The 13,160-nt window shown below is 26.1% G+C and overlaps 1 protein-coding gene across 1 annotated transcript in view; it reads right to left on the reverse strand.

Annotated features, from left to right (window-relative positions):
- LOC109595452 (sodium channel protein para) overlaps nt 1-8,096 on the reverse strand; it is a 100,926-nt gene extending 92,830 nt beyond the window's left edge. The window contains exon 1 of the mRNA XM_020010801.2: nt 7,835-8,096. The gene's annotated coding sequence lies outside the window, so the exon portion shown is untranslated. The remainder of the gene's footprint in view (nt 1-7,834) is intronic.
- Nucleotides 8,097-13,160: the final 5,064 nt, after the last annotated feature.

Here is a 13,160-nt window from a genome sequence, read left to right on the forward strand (position 1 = left end):
TTTCAAATATCCTCAACAAATTAATGTTTCAGGTCTTTTATTTAATCATTTAGTTAATTAAAATGTATTTTTATACAAACCTGCATTGATTAATAAGACTAGTCTATAGATTTTGAAAATTTTCATATGCATTCTATGCAACACAAATTTCTAAAGGAAAAATTCTTTGCAGGATTCGAAAACGTTAATGATTATTTAAAGTTGGGCGCCACTTTTCAAATATCCTCAACAAATGAATGTTTCACGTCTTTTATTTGAATATTTATTTAATTAAAATTTATTTTTTTATATAAAACTTTTGAAACTGTTCATATGCATACACTGCAACACAAATTTATAGGGTAAAACTCTTCGTAGGATTCGAAAACGTTAATGATTATTAAAAGTTGGGCGACACTTTTCAAATATCATCCAACAAATTAATGTTTCAGGTCTTTTAATTTAGTTAATCAAAATGTAAAACTGCATTGAATAATAAAATTAGTCTATAGATTTTGAAAATTTTTATATGCAATAACTGCAACACAAATTTAAAGAGTAAAATTTATCGTATGATTCGAAAATATTACTGATAATTTAAAGTTGGGCGCCATTTTTCAAATATCTTCAACAAATTAATGTTTCAGATCTTTTATTTAATCATTTATAGTTAATTAAAATGTATTTTTTTATAAGAAACTGTATTGATTAATAACACTTGTCAATATTTCGAACATCTTCAAACATTGCAACACAAATTTCCATATTTCAAAAATATTTAATTTTCATAAATATATTTTGTCGAAAAAATTCAAATTAAAAATTCTGCGTAAAATTTGGCTATACAAAAGCTTATTTCCACGTAATGCAGTTTTACCTGTAAACTATTGTAATTAATGCTTTGTTGGATCCATTAGAATTTTGTTATATTAATTTATGCATTAGAGACATTGTTTTATCCATGTCGAAGCGCAATATTGTTAAAACCTAAATTGGCATTATGGAAATTTTAATGAAAATATCCGGTTAGTTGCAATTATCGGCTTAATAAAATTAACTGGTTTATAATGTTAAACTTTATAATAATATATTTCATAGATAAGTCAATAAACAACAAAAAATATCCTTTTTAGTGTAATTTGTAGTCAATCAAATTTATCTTCAGAGCACAACAGTTGAAAACAAAGAGAGTCAAAACTAATTACTTTCGTCTTAAGAACAAAGAACGGCATAAAATAATTAGAAATAATTTATCTTTTGCTCCCACATTGTGCTTCTTATAAGGTTTATACAAAAAAGAAAAAAAGTATTTTTTTTATTCCGCAGTAACAATAAAGGATGTTCTTTCTTTCAATTTTTCCTCTTGAAGATTGGGAATTTAGCTCGCAATATGGAAAATATTATTTACATTGCTACGATTAATCAATTTTATTTTTAGATACAAAGGAAGTCAACAGAAATTACTTCTGTTCTTAAGAACAAAGACTGGTATAAAATAATTAAAAATAATCCGTTTTTTTTTTGTTGTGTAAAACCCGAGAGGAGATATTAATTTTTATACAAAAAAGATTAATTAGAGTAGGAAGCGGAACGTAATTTTCTTCTCGGAGATAAGAAAGAACGAATAATATATTGGATATTAAGAATCTAATTTATGGAACTGAAGAAATCACGATTTATATTCTAAGAGAATAAACATTGTGTTTTTAAATAGGCAGTTAATTTAAAAATAAATGGTATTTGGAAATTACTTTTAAATGTCAAGAGGTAAATTAATATACAGTGTGGTCCATTTAATGTAGCTTTTTATTTATGATTCAATTCAATTTTAAAGAATGATGGCTTAAAAGATAAATAATAAAGAATTCGACAATATTTTTTTCTGAATCATACGGTAAAGATATATGAAAGAAAGTGATTGTCAATTTTTTATGGAGAAAAATAAGTTCTTTATTATTATTATTATTTAATCAATCATTACCGAAATTATTTCATTTTTCTAATTAAATTAGTAATAATAAAGTTTTCTGATTAGACAGACATATGAGAACTCTTTTTATTACATACGTGTAATTTTTTGTCTATTTTTTCATTATTCAGTAAAGTTTAATTATAAATAAAACAGTGAAAATGGTTATTTTAAATAAGCCACAATGTATATAAAATCAAAAAATAATTAAATTTTTAAAGTTTTTTAATGTTCATTGGCTTATTATTAATTATAGATTTTTAAAGAATTTTTACCCTTCCAAAGAATGCCTTAAATTAGATTAGAAAACTGGAATAAAATTTCGTTCATCGATAATTCAGGTGCATAACTGAAATTGCGACTTTTCAGCGATAGTTCATTAAAGGTCAGTTACCGACCTAAATTCAATTAATACTTCGACACAAATTTGGCAAACATTTACTGAAGTGTTTGACCTGTTCCAATATTGTTCCTCATATGTTTATTGTTAGGAAATATTGCTATTTACGTGTGCACGTCGGTGTGAACAGTCCGGACTAAAATTGGTACACAAACCAAGCGATACGTGTTTATACAAATTATAATTGGATTTATCAATATTAATTGGCAAATGTGCTTGTTAGTTTTTGCAGTTATTTTGTTCAAAAGTAACAAAAACATAGTCGTTTTTATAAAAACAAATGATCAACGAAATATTTCCGCCTCTAACTGAAATGAAGATGAAACAGAAAATTTACTAAAACAATTAATAACCGCAAGTACGACAAATCGAATGTATTTTTAGCCTTTTAATTTCATAAAAGTTTTACGGCCCGACTTTAATCTACATTACACGGTTTAATTTAGATACATTCTGTGTGCGGAATAAATTTTATTGTGATTAATTCGTTTAATGGCCATCAAATGGGAATAAGGTATTAAAACGGTTTAAATTTATAACTTGATATAAAACCTTGGGTTTAACCCCGTCATATTTATGCCGCTTTCCGAAATTTCCTATACAAGCGGTTCAAGCGATATTTAATAAATCCGTGGGACCGTAACGATAAAATACGTCTGGTTTGTTTTGTCGAAAGCGTCGTATCAAAAATTTATAAAGCCCAAGTCTAAAATTTGTTAACGGGTGCCACAGAAATTCTAGTCTTCAGGTGCCTGCTATAATTAACAATTTAAGAGTTTTAACAACCCTTGTCAAAAGTTGGTTTTTCATGCATAATGAATTCAATTTTGAATGTGCTGATGGCGAACTATTGCTGACAGCATTGTATAACAAATTTACATCTGTTGTTTGAACTGCCACTTTTAAGATGTCCCAAATAAATTGATTTTGGCTCTTACAAGTATTTCATCATTCCAACCTTTTTTAGGTGATTAATACTCTTTGAAAGAAAGTAGACAACCTATTTCTGACTTTGGGGGAAGGACTTGTCTATTAAACTGTCACTTGGAAGACCAGGATAAATTTGGGCTTTACGTCTAGCATATATTGAGCAGTTGGGACAGTGGATAATGGGAACGAGACAGTCTCTAAAGTTTAGGGTATCGACAAATTGAAGGGAACCTCGAAACCATCCCAGTAACTGCTATTTGTATTGTAAATATCAAAGAACCATAAACACGTATGGATATATACTAATCTAGATTCAAAAATAAGGAAAAATCTGAAGAAATACTTATTCTATCTTTCAGTAGTCTTCCTATACTTTTTTATAACTTTTTAACCATTAAGAACTGTACAGGCTCGTAAGAGAACCATAGACACAAATGGACATATCTCAATTTAAATTAAAATATAAGGAAGAAACAGAGGACATACTTATTATACCCTTCAGTATTCTTTCTATGTTGTCAAAGATGATATAAAAACATTAAAATTTAATAAAGAAAACGACTGTGACTTTAAAGCAGATTTAATAATTCCTCAATCTTTTAATCATCAATAACTGAACGAGCTCATAAGAGACCTGAACCATAGAAACAAATGGACATATCCAAATATAGATTCAAAAATAAGGGAGAAGCTGAAGAAATATTTATTCTATCCTTCAGTAGTCTTCCTATCCTGTCAAAGATGGTACAGAAACATCAAAATCTGTTAAAGAAAATGACAGTGACTTTAAACCAGATTTAATTCTTCCTCAACTTATTATTTATCAATAATTGAACGAGCTCATAAGAGACCTAAACCAAGGAAACAAATGGATATATCCAAATATAGATTCAAAAATAAGGGAGAAGCTGAAGAAATACTTATTCTATCCTTCAGTAGTCTTTCAATACTGTCAAAGATGGTACAGAAACATCAAAATCTGTTAAAGAAAATGACAGTAACTTTAAACCAGATTTAATTCTTCCTCAACTTATTATTTATCAATAATTGAACGAGTTCATAAGAGATCTGAACCATAGAAACAAATGGACATATCCTAATCTAGATTCAAAAATAAGGAAAAAGCTGAGAAAATACTTATTCTATTCTTCAGTAGTCTTTCTATGCTGTTATAGATGGTCTAGAAACATCAAAATTTGATAAAGAAAACAACAAGAACTGAATGACCTCATAAGAGTCCTAAACCTTAGACACAAATGGACGTATCCCAAACTAGCTTCACAAATAGTGAAGAAGAAGTATTTTATGAGGAGATTAGAACTATAAAAGATTCAAGGATGATAGGATGGCCACAAGATGGCCAACTACTGTTAGAGTTTTCAGAAAAATGTCCAAGTAAACTTCATGCCAGAAAATCCTACGATTTTTTTGTTTTTGAGTAATAACTAATGCATGCACTTCTAACTACTTTTAGAATTAAATATTTAAATCTATATTTTGTTTAACTGGCACTGAGAGTAAGTGGAAATAGAAATAAGGTGGAAAATACATACAGATTAGAATATAAAACAAGAAATACAGCCTTCATCTCAAAAAGTGGATAGGATAGACCAAATTAAATGAGTATTTTGTATTCTACATCATCTAGAAACACATGAAAAATGTAGGTAAAAATTTATCAGAAATATTATTATTTCTTATTCAATTTATATATATATATATATATATATATATATATATATATATATATATATATATATATATATGTAATACTTTTAAAGACAAATTCAAATATGAATGAAAAAAGATACACAATTAATCTCGAAATTTTAAGGATACTTTCTGAGATACAGTTGGATATGTTAAAATGAGATTTGTGACATAAACGTTTTTAAAAAAATTTCTTTCTGGCCACTCAAATCAGTTATTCTCTACCTAATCTGGACTGACTTTTATCAGCTAAAATCAACCAATTTGGGACACCCTGTATAACAAAAAATTAAAAAATTAATAATATTTCTAAAACAATAGGATTATTAATATTTTTAAGAATAATAACATGCTAAAAATAAAGGGACAAACAGATAAAACCCTTTTCTTTAAGCAAAACAATAATTAGAATTAAATTAAAATGGTTTTTGTCGTTGTTGGAGGAATGCGGAGTAATAAAAAGTAAAATTACAAAGAGCACAATAAGTATTACCCCTCTACATAGAACAAGGGCATTGTTTTAATACCATTCAATAATTAATTCCCGTAAATCCAAAGGCCAGTTTCCTTTAAACGTGCGGAAAAACTGGCGAGAGGCACAAACCTCTTCTTCCGACTTTTACTCGTCATCCGCTTATTAAAACAATACCCATCATTCACTATTATTTACAAGAACAATATCCATTGTGTTGCACAACGCCTTCGAGATATTCTATTTATAAAGAGGGCATTAATGTAAATTCAGTGTGTGCATGTCTTCAGGAAAGTGACCGGAATAAATGTGGGGGAAAAGGTATTTTTTATCTCCTAATATGTACATTAAAAATAGGGCAAAACACGACAAATTTTCTGAACCCATAAATAAAAAGTAAAGCCTGTCCATAAAATATTTTGTCAGGCTTACTAAAGGGTCGTTCCGATGGTAATGAAAGATTCATAGGGACGTGACCCGATGATTAATCTCAATCGAAAAATTTATTACATTCCAACACTATTTGCACTTTATATGTGTGTTTAATTGATTTTTTCCTGCCCCACGCCACACACGAAATTTATTGGTTAATTAAAACAATAATAATTAGGGGTTATCAACGTTTTATGTCTAAGGTTGGTCATAAACTACATGTAATAATTTTTTAGGAGACGTTGATGGTGGGTTGTTGAAGTGTTCAATGAATTAAATTAAAAGTAAATAAATTAAACAAAATTTGAACTGCTCAATTGTGTATGTGTTATAGGTTTGATATTAAAAGGAAATCAATAATAAATACATCATGTATCTATTAATAACTAAGTGAATATTAAAAAGTCATTATTGGAATCATTAGAAGTGTTGGCCCAAAAAGTTATTTGTAAGAATAAGTAAATAAATACAAGTTTTTTTTTCAGCACATTTCATGACGTTCTAATGTTATTACAATTTATTGTAATTTATGAACATTTTGAGCATCAAAAATGGTAAAAATAAATGTGGTGTTATCCTCCAATGTGAAAAATTGGCAGTTGGTTTAGATTTTTTCCATAACAATAGTTTTAATGGCATTTACAATGGGCTCATTCATTTTTATCTGCCGCATTTATATCGTATAAATCATCGACAAACGGATAAATCCACGAAATATTTTATTTTAGCCAGTAAATTAGCGATCAAGTGGGGAAATGGCAAAAATAATGACAGACAGAGAGACCGTCCCAATTCCACCAGACTGCACCATAAATCGGAAAATAAAATAAATGAGTGAATAAATTTTGGCACCAGATTTAGGTTATCCATTATTCTCTGACCTATTTTTGAATTTGAAAAATAAACCACTGGAACGCAGCAGCAATTTAATTGGTTCAGTTTCATCAAAAGGTGTTCGATTGGTTATTTTCATTTTTGTTTCGACGCCGGGGGTTGACGTAAAAAGCTTTCAGCACAGATAATTAGAGTTTCAACAACACTTTTATTGTACGTGGCTTATTTGCGATAAAGAGCTTTGGGGCTTAATAATCTGACGTTTTATTAAAGCTTGAGCAACATTGAAGTCGCGATTTCCTTCACACTTTCAACCGGAATTCATCTAAAATATTCCAGATCATGCAGCAAAACAAAATAAGGAAATCAATAAGTTATTTTTTACACGCCTTGTTTTTGGCCACCACTTGATTTGCGAATTACATGCACAGGTGTAACTGAGGGGTGTATCCCTTCCTGATCATATGGTCAACCACTACTAGTTAAGTTTAAGTCTCAACTAAACTAACCTTGGTGGTTCAGGAAGTTGGACGAAAAATGGGGGTGGGCCAAAAACTTTTTAACCACTACATTTTAACCTAGCAAGCCCTCGTAAAACTCTTGACAACGGGGCTGGTTTCACTAACTTGCTAAAGCATGGCCAAAGTCTACAATCAAATTTGTTATAATGCGTCAAAATTAAAACCTGAAAGGTTAAGAGTAAAATAAGGACTAAGTTTGGAAGCTGCACATTTTAAATGGAGGAATTGCATAGGTAAATAAATTAAATAACCCACCTGCATAGAGGTCTGTCGAAATAATCACATGGCTCTGATTCTAACATTGAAGATTGGATGGTCTGGTTTCATGTACACAATTATTGAGCACTACTTGTGTGGTGGTGGATGTAAGGTATCAATAGAAATTAAAAAAAAACAAAAATATTTTTTTTAAAGTTGCGATGAGAAATAAGCGATTTAGTGGTGTACGGTAAATCTGATACAAGCTCGGGTAGAATTGTGAATGTGCCTTTCAGTAGTCACCCCTATGCGACAGAGCAAATCGATATCGAGGCTATGTGACCCACAAAGTTTGAAAGTGATAATATAAAAACGTAAAAATTACTTACATCAACTTTGTATGTTATCAATATATGTCCTTGAAAAATCATGTGTTATATTAGTCTTCATTTATTGCTAGTTGTAGAGTCGAACGGTACGCACGAATGGCAAGGGTCGCGTTGATGGTAACCACAATAATCGTCGCCGTTGACGCAACGGCACATGCCGTAACCGAACTAGAACTAGACAGACACTGATGATACTCACAACTCACTATTTCCTTTTCCAATCGGTCGGACGTCGGGGGCATTTTTCATCGTTATTATTATGCGTTAGTCAGTGGACTGTTAATCGTTTCCCTGCCCCCAGCACAGCTCCGACCTCATGTGCGAACGCCATTTCATCCAGGCATCTAAGTTCCTCTTTAACGTCCGCTATTGGTGACCTGCGCGTCGACCGTGCCCATGCGAGAACCCGCCGAAATACCACCCCCAACACGAAGACCCAACCGAATTCCCGTGATTACGTGGCCCCCGCGGACGCCCCGACCAAAAATTGCGGGCCCCAAATTCGGAAAATTTTCGCGGCTTATTTCGAAAATTGGCGCTGACCAGGAAAAACGTGCCGCCGTTGTACGCAATCGCGGACGCAGCGGTCTCTCCTTTCTCGACGGTGAATGATACCGCGTTTCCACGCCACCTGCCCCCTAACCCTTTCTTGGTAGACTAACAGGCGCTCGTGACGTCATAGGGTCAGTAATGTTGCGGAAAGCGTCTCTATGGTTACGCTGGCACTGCCGTTATAAAGCTGCTGCAAACGCCTGCTAAACTCGTTCTGCTCAAGATCAATAGAGAACCGTACGACCAGGACCGTGCCGTATATATTTCCATTCCATTCCATTCAATGATTTGATCTTTTTATACGGGGTGGCCTCGAACAACTCACACATAATTATTTTTTATTTATTAGATATTAAATTAATTTAAAATATTGTTTGTACATAAAATTATTAATGAAATATTATAAATCAATTATTGTATATGTTGTTTAGATAGTACAATTTTATTTTTTCCATTAAATTAACGCATTGATTCGAATGTAACAAAATGTCAACAAATGGTGGATGCGCCAGTTTAATGGAAAAAAAAACTAAATAAACTTGTACATATTTTATATAAATATCAGTATTATTCATAATTATTATAAAATAACAATTATATTTAAAATAAACATTTTAATAAATTGTAACAAAAAATATAAACAAATATAATATACAATTTTAAGTAGTATATAACTATATAGTAACTTAATTGAAAAATTAATCTTTATAAATAACATAAATATAATTTGACAACAATAAATAATAATTATTTCAATTCAATTTAATAATTTATAACAAAATGTGTAACTAATTTATTAATAAATTAGTATTTATTTATTTTATTATTATAATAAAATCTAAAATTATAAGTAAAAAAAAATATTTTTCATAAATTTGACAGTTTTTATAGATTAAATTAACCTATTTTGTTAATATAAATATAATCTCACAGTAATAAATATTTATTATAGTAATATATTTTATAATAATATTTTATTATAATATTAATAATTATTAAACGAAGTATTCATAATATTTACAATAAATTATTAATTTAATTTAATTATTTGTAACAAAATATGTCACTAATTTATTAAAAAATTAATATTTATTTATTTTATTGTTATATTAAAATTTAAAATTATAAATAAAAAAAATATTTTACATAAATTTGACAGTTTTTATAGAGTAAATTAACCTATTTAGTTAATATAAATATAATCTCACAGTAATAAATATTTATTATTATAATATTAATTAATTATTAAACGAAGTATTCATAATATTTACAATAAATTATTTATTTATTTATTTCACTACTATAATATAACATAATTTTGAATTTTTTTATAAATTAAATTAATCTGTTTTAATTAATAAATAAATTTATTATTTTAAATAAAAATTATTTTACATATTTTTCTAATTTTGTATAAACTAAATTAACCTGTTTAATTGATATAAATGTCACAGTAATAAATATCTATTATTATTATTATTATAATTATTAAACTAAGTATATATTATATATATATATATATATATATATATATATATATATATATATATATAATTTTCTATTGAAAAAACATATTTTACATAAATTAGAATTTTTAATTATAAAATTATAATTAAATTATTATTATTATAACAATTAATTATTAATCTGTTATTCATAGCCTTTGTAAACAATAAAAATATAATACTAACAATAATAAATAATAATTACTAGAAACACAGTTAATTATTCAAATATTCATCAAAATTATATTAAATTAAAGAATGATTAAAAAATGTGTTAAAATACAATAAAATTCACAATTATAAGTAAAAAAATATTTTATATAAATTTAATTTAATATTTTTAATTATTTGATATGTAAATATAATTTAAATTTATATTAAAATAGTAAATTTGTCAAGTCAATAAATTATAATAAATTTTAAATATGTCAAAAAAGTAATTACCACAAATAAAAAGAGAACAAAAAATTGATATTTTTTGTAAAATAAATTAATCTACATAAATAATTTATGTATAATCTGACAGTGAAAAATATAAAAAATAGTGTATATAAAATTTATATTTTTAATAAAGTGAGTTAACCTATATGAATAATAAATAAATATTAATTACTATCTTCACATTTAGCAATCAAAGTATCATATTTAAAATAAATTTTATTCTATTATTTTAAAACAAAGCCTATAATTGACATTTTTAATAAAATGAATTAGCCTACATAAATAATCTGATCTGATAATCTAAATAAGTTAATTTACATAAATAATATAATCTGACAGTAACAAATAATAAATAATTAGTAATCTAAGTATTCATCACATTTAAAATAAATTTTAATTTAAATGGTGGATTTGTCAAATAAATGAGTCAACAAACACTGAATTTGTCTCAAAATTAACAATTTTAAATGGTTTTAATGCAACAAAATCCACAATTGACATTGTTGATAAAATAAATTAACACATATAAATAATGAAAATATAATCTGACAGTAATAAATGACAATTACTATAATGATTCATAATATTAAGTTTATAATTAATATATAATTATTTAAGAGTAATAAATAAAATTAATAATAAGTATTTATAATATTTATAATAAATATATTAATTAAATAGTGGATTTATCAAATGAATGAGTTGGAACAAAATAATTTAATATAAATTTGATATTTTTGTTTATATAACATATAGTACCATATGAAAATAATTTGATATTAATAAATTATATTATATTTTATAATAATAATAACAGTTAATGACAGTAACAGTAACAGTATCTAACTTATTTATAATAAATAATATATTAAATTATGTATTTGCCATATTAATCAGATATAGTTAAAATGGAATATGCCATGAAATTAACAATTTTATATAAATTTTATAATTTTAATAGTCTAAATTAATGATCTATAATTATTATAAAATGTTCTGGGAGTAATGAATAAAAATTACTATAATCACAGTTAACTAATTTTTTATAATATTTACAATAAGTATTATATTAAATAGTGGATTTGCCAAATTAATTATATATAGTTGTATCACAAAAACTTTTAATATATATTTAATATTTTTAACAAAATAAACCAACCTAAATAATATAAATATAATCTGACAGTAATAGAAATATTCAGAGACAGTAATAAACAATAATTATTATAATTACAGTTAACGATCGAAATAAGCATTCATTCTGTTTACTATGAATCGTATATTGATTACTGAATTTTTCAAATTAATGATATAAATTTGCAATTTAAGTATTTTATATAAATTAACGTATAATAAATATAAATAAAATCTAACAATAAATAAATAATTGAATAATAAATAGCAAAAAAATAACAACTGCTATCTACAAATTTTTATTGAACTAAATATTCATAATATTTATAACAAATTTTTTATTAAAGAGTGCTTTCTTAAATTAATGAATTAAAACAAAGATATTTTGCTATTTTTGAAAAAATACGAAATATTTTCTATAATTACAATTAATTATCGAAATAAGTACTCGCCTTATTTACAATAAATGTAATATTAAATATTGGATTTGCAAAATAGTAATAAATTCACAAACACAAAAAAGTCTGTTACTCATTTAATTATTGTAAAAATATTAAATTAAATGGTATATTACTACAAAATTCAAAGTTGTAAGTAAATATTTACATTTTAAATAAATTTGATATTTTAATTAATTTGATTGACCTTTGTAAATAATGTAAATGTAATCCAGATATTTACTATAAATCTCATTTAGCCATCGAATCAAACATTGATCACATTTCCAATAAATATTTTGATAAACAAGTGGATTTGTCAAATTAATGAGATTTAACAAACATGAAATGTGCTATGAAATTAACCGTTTTTAGTAGTGTGTTATATTAATATTAACAGTAATAAATGTAAATTTTCCAGTTTCAATAAACCTAATAAAGTTGTTTAAATAATATAAATATAATCTGGGAGTGTTAATTAAATAATAATGATTATAATCACGTTTAATTATGAAACTCGACAGGTTTTCATCAAATTATTGAGTTATGACATAAATGAAATGTGCCGCAAAATTCACCGTTTTAAATAGTATTATAGCAAAATTCATAATTCTAAATTCAACATTAATTGAATTTATATAAATTTCGTATTTTTAATAAAATAAATGGAGCCATGTTAATAATATTAATTAATATCATCTGATGGTATTTATTTAATTCAATTTTCAAAGTACATATTCATCACGTTTACAATAAATATTTTAATATGATGGAATTATTAATAAAATATCTAAAATTATTTAAATATAATCGATAAAAATTAAGCACTATTATATAATTTCAATTTATTTTGGATTAGGTATTTATTGAATTTACAACAAAACTTTTAATGAATAGATTTGCCAACAAAAACGAAATATGTCGCAAATTTAAAGTATTAATTATTAAATTAGTGTTTATGCCATCAGTTAGTCGATCTATTTTGCTGTCCATCGAATATTATTAATTTGTATCACGTGATGATGGATGCGCCAATTTGGTTATTGACTGATGGCGTTAATTAAATAATTCATAAAATTAAAGTAGTTGTTGTGTTGCCTTTTCGTTGCACATTAAATCATCAATTATTAGATTCAGTTTTAGAAATGACCGTCTAGGAAAAGTATGAATAGTTTAATCGATGGATTTAAACAAAAACAGATTAAAAAATGAAATATTATGAACTAACTAACTATGTACCATTTTCGCCTACTTTGT

This window comes from Aethina tumida, chromosome 1 (assembly GCF_024364675.1).
Source record: "Aethina tumida isolate Nest 87 chromosome 1, icAetTumi1.1, whole genome shotgun sequence".
In the NCBI taxonomy this organism is placed as follows: domain Eukaryota; kingdom Metazoa; phylum Arthropoda; class Insecta; order Coleoptera; family Nitidulidae; genus Aethina; species Aethina tumida.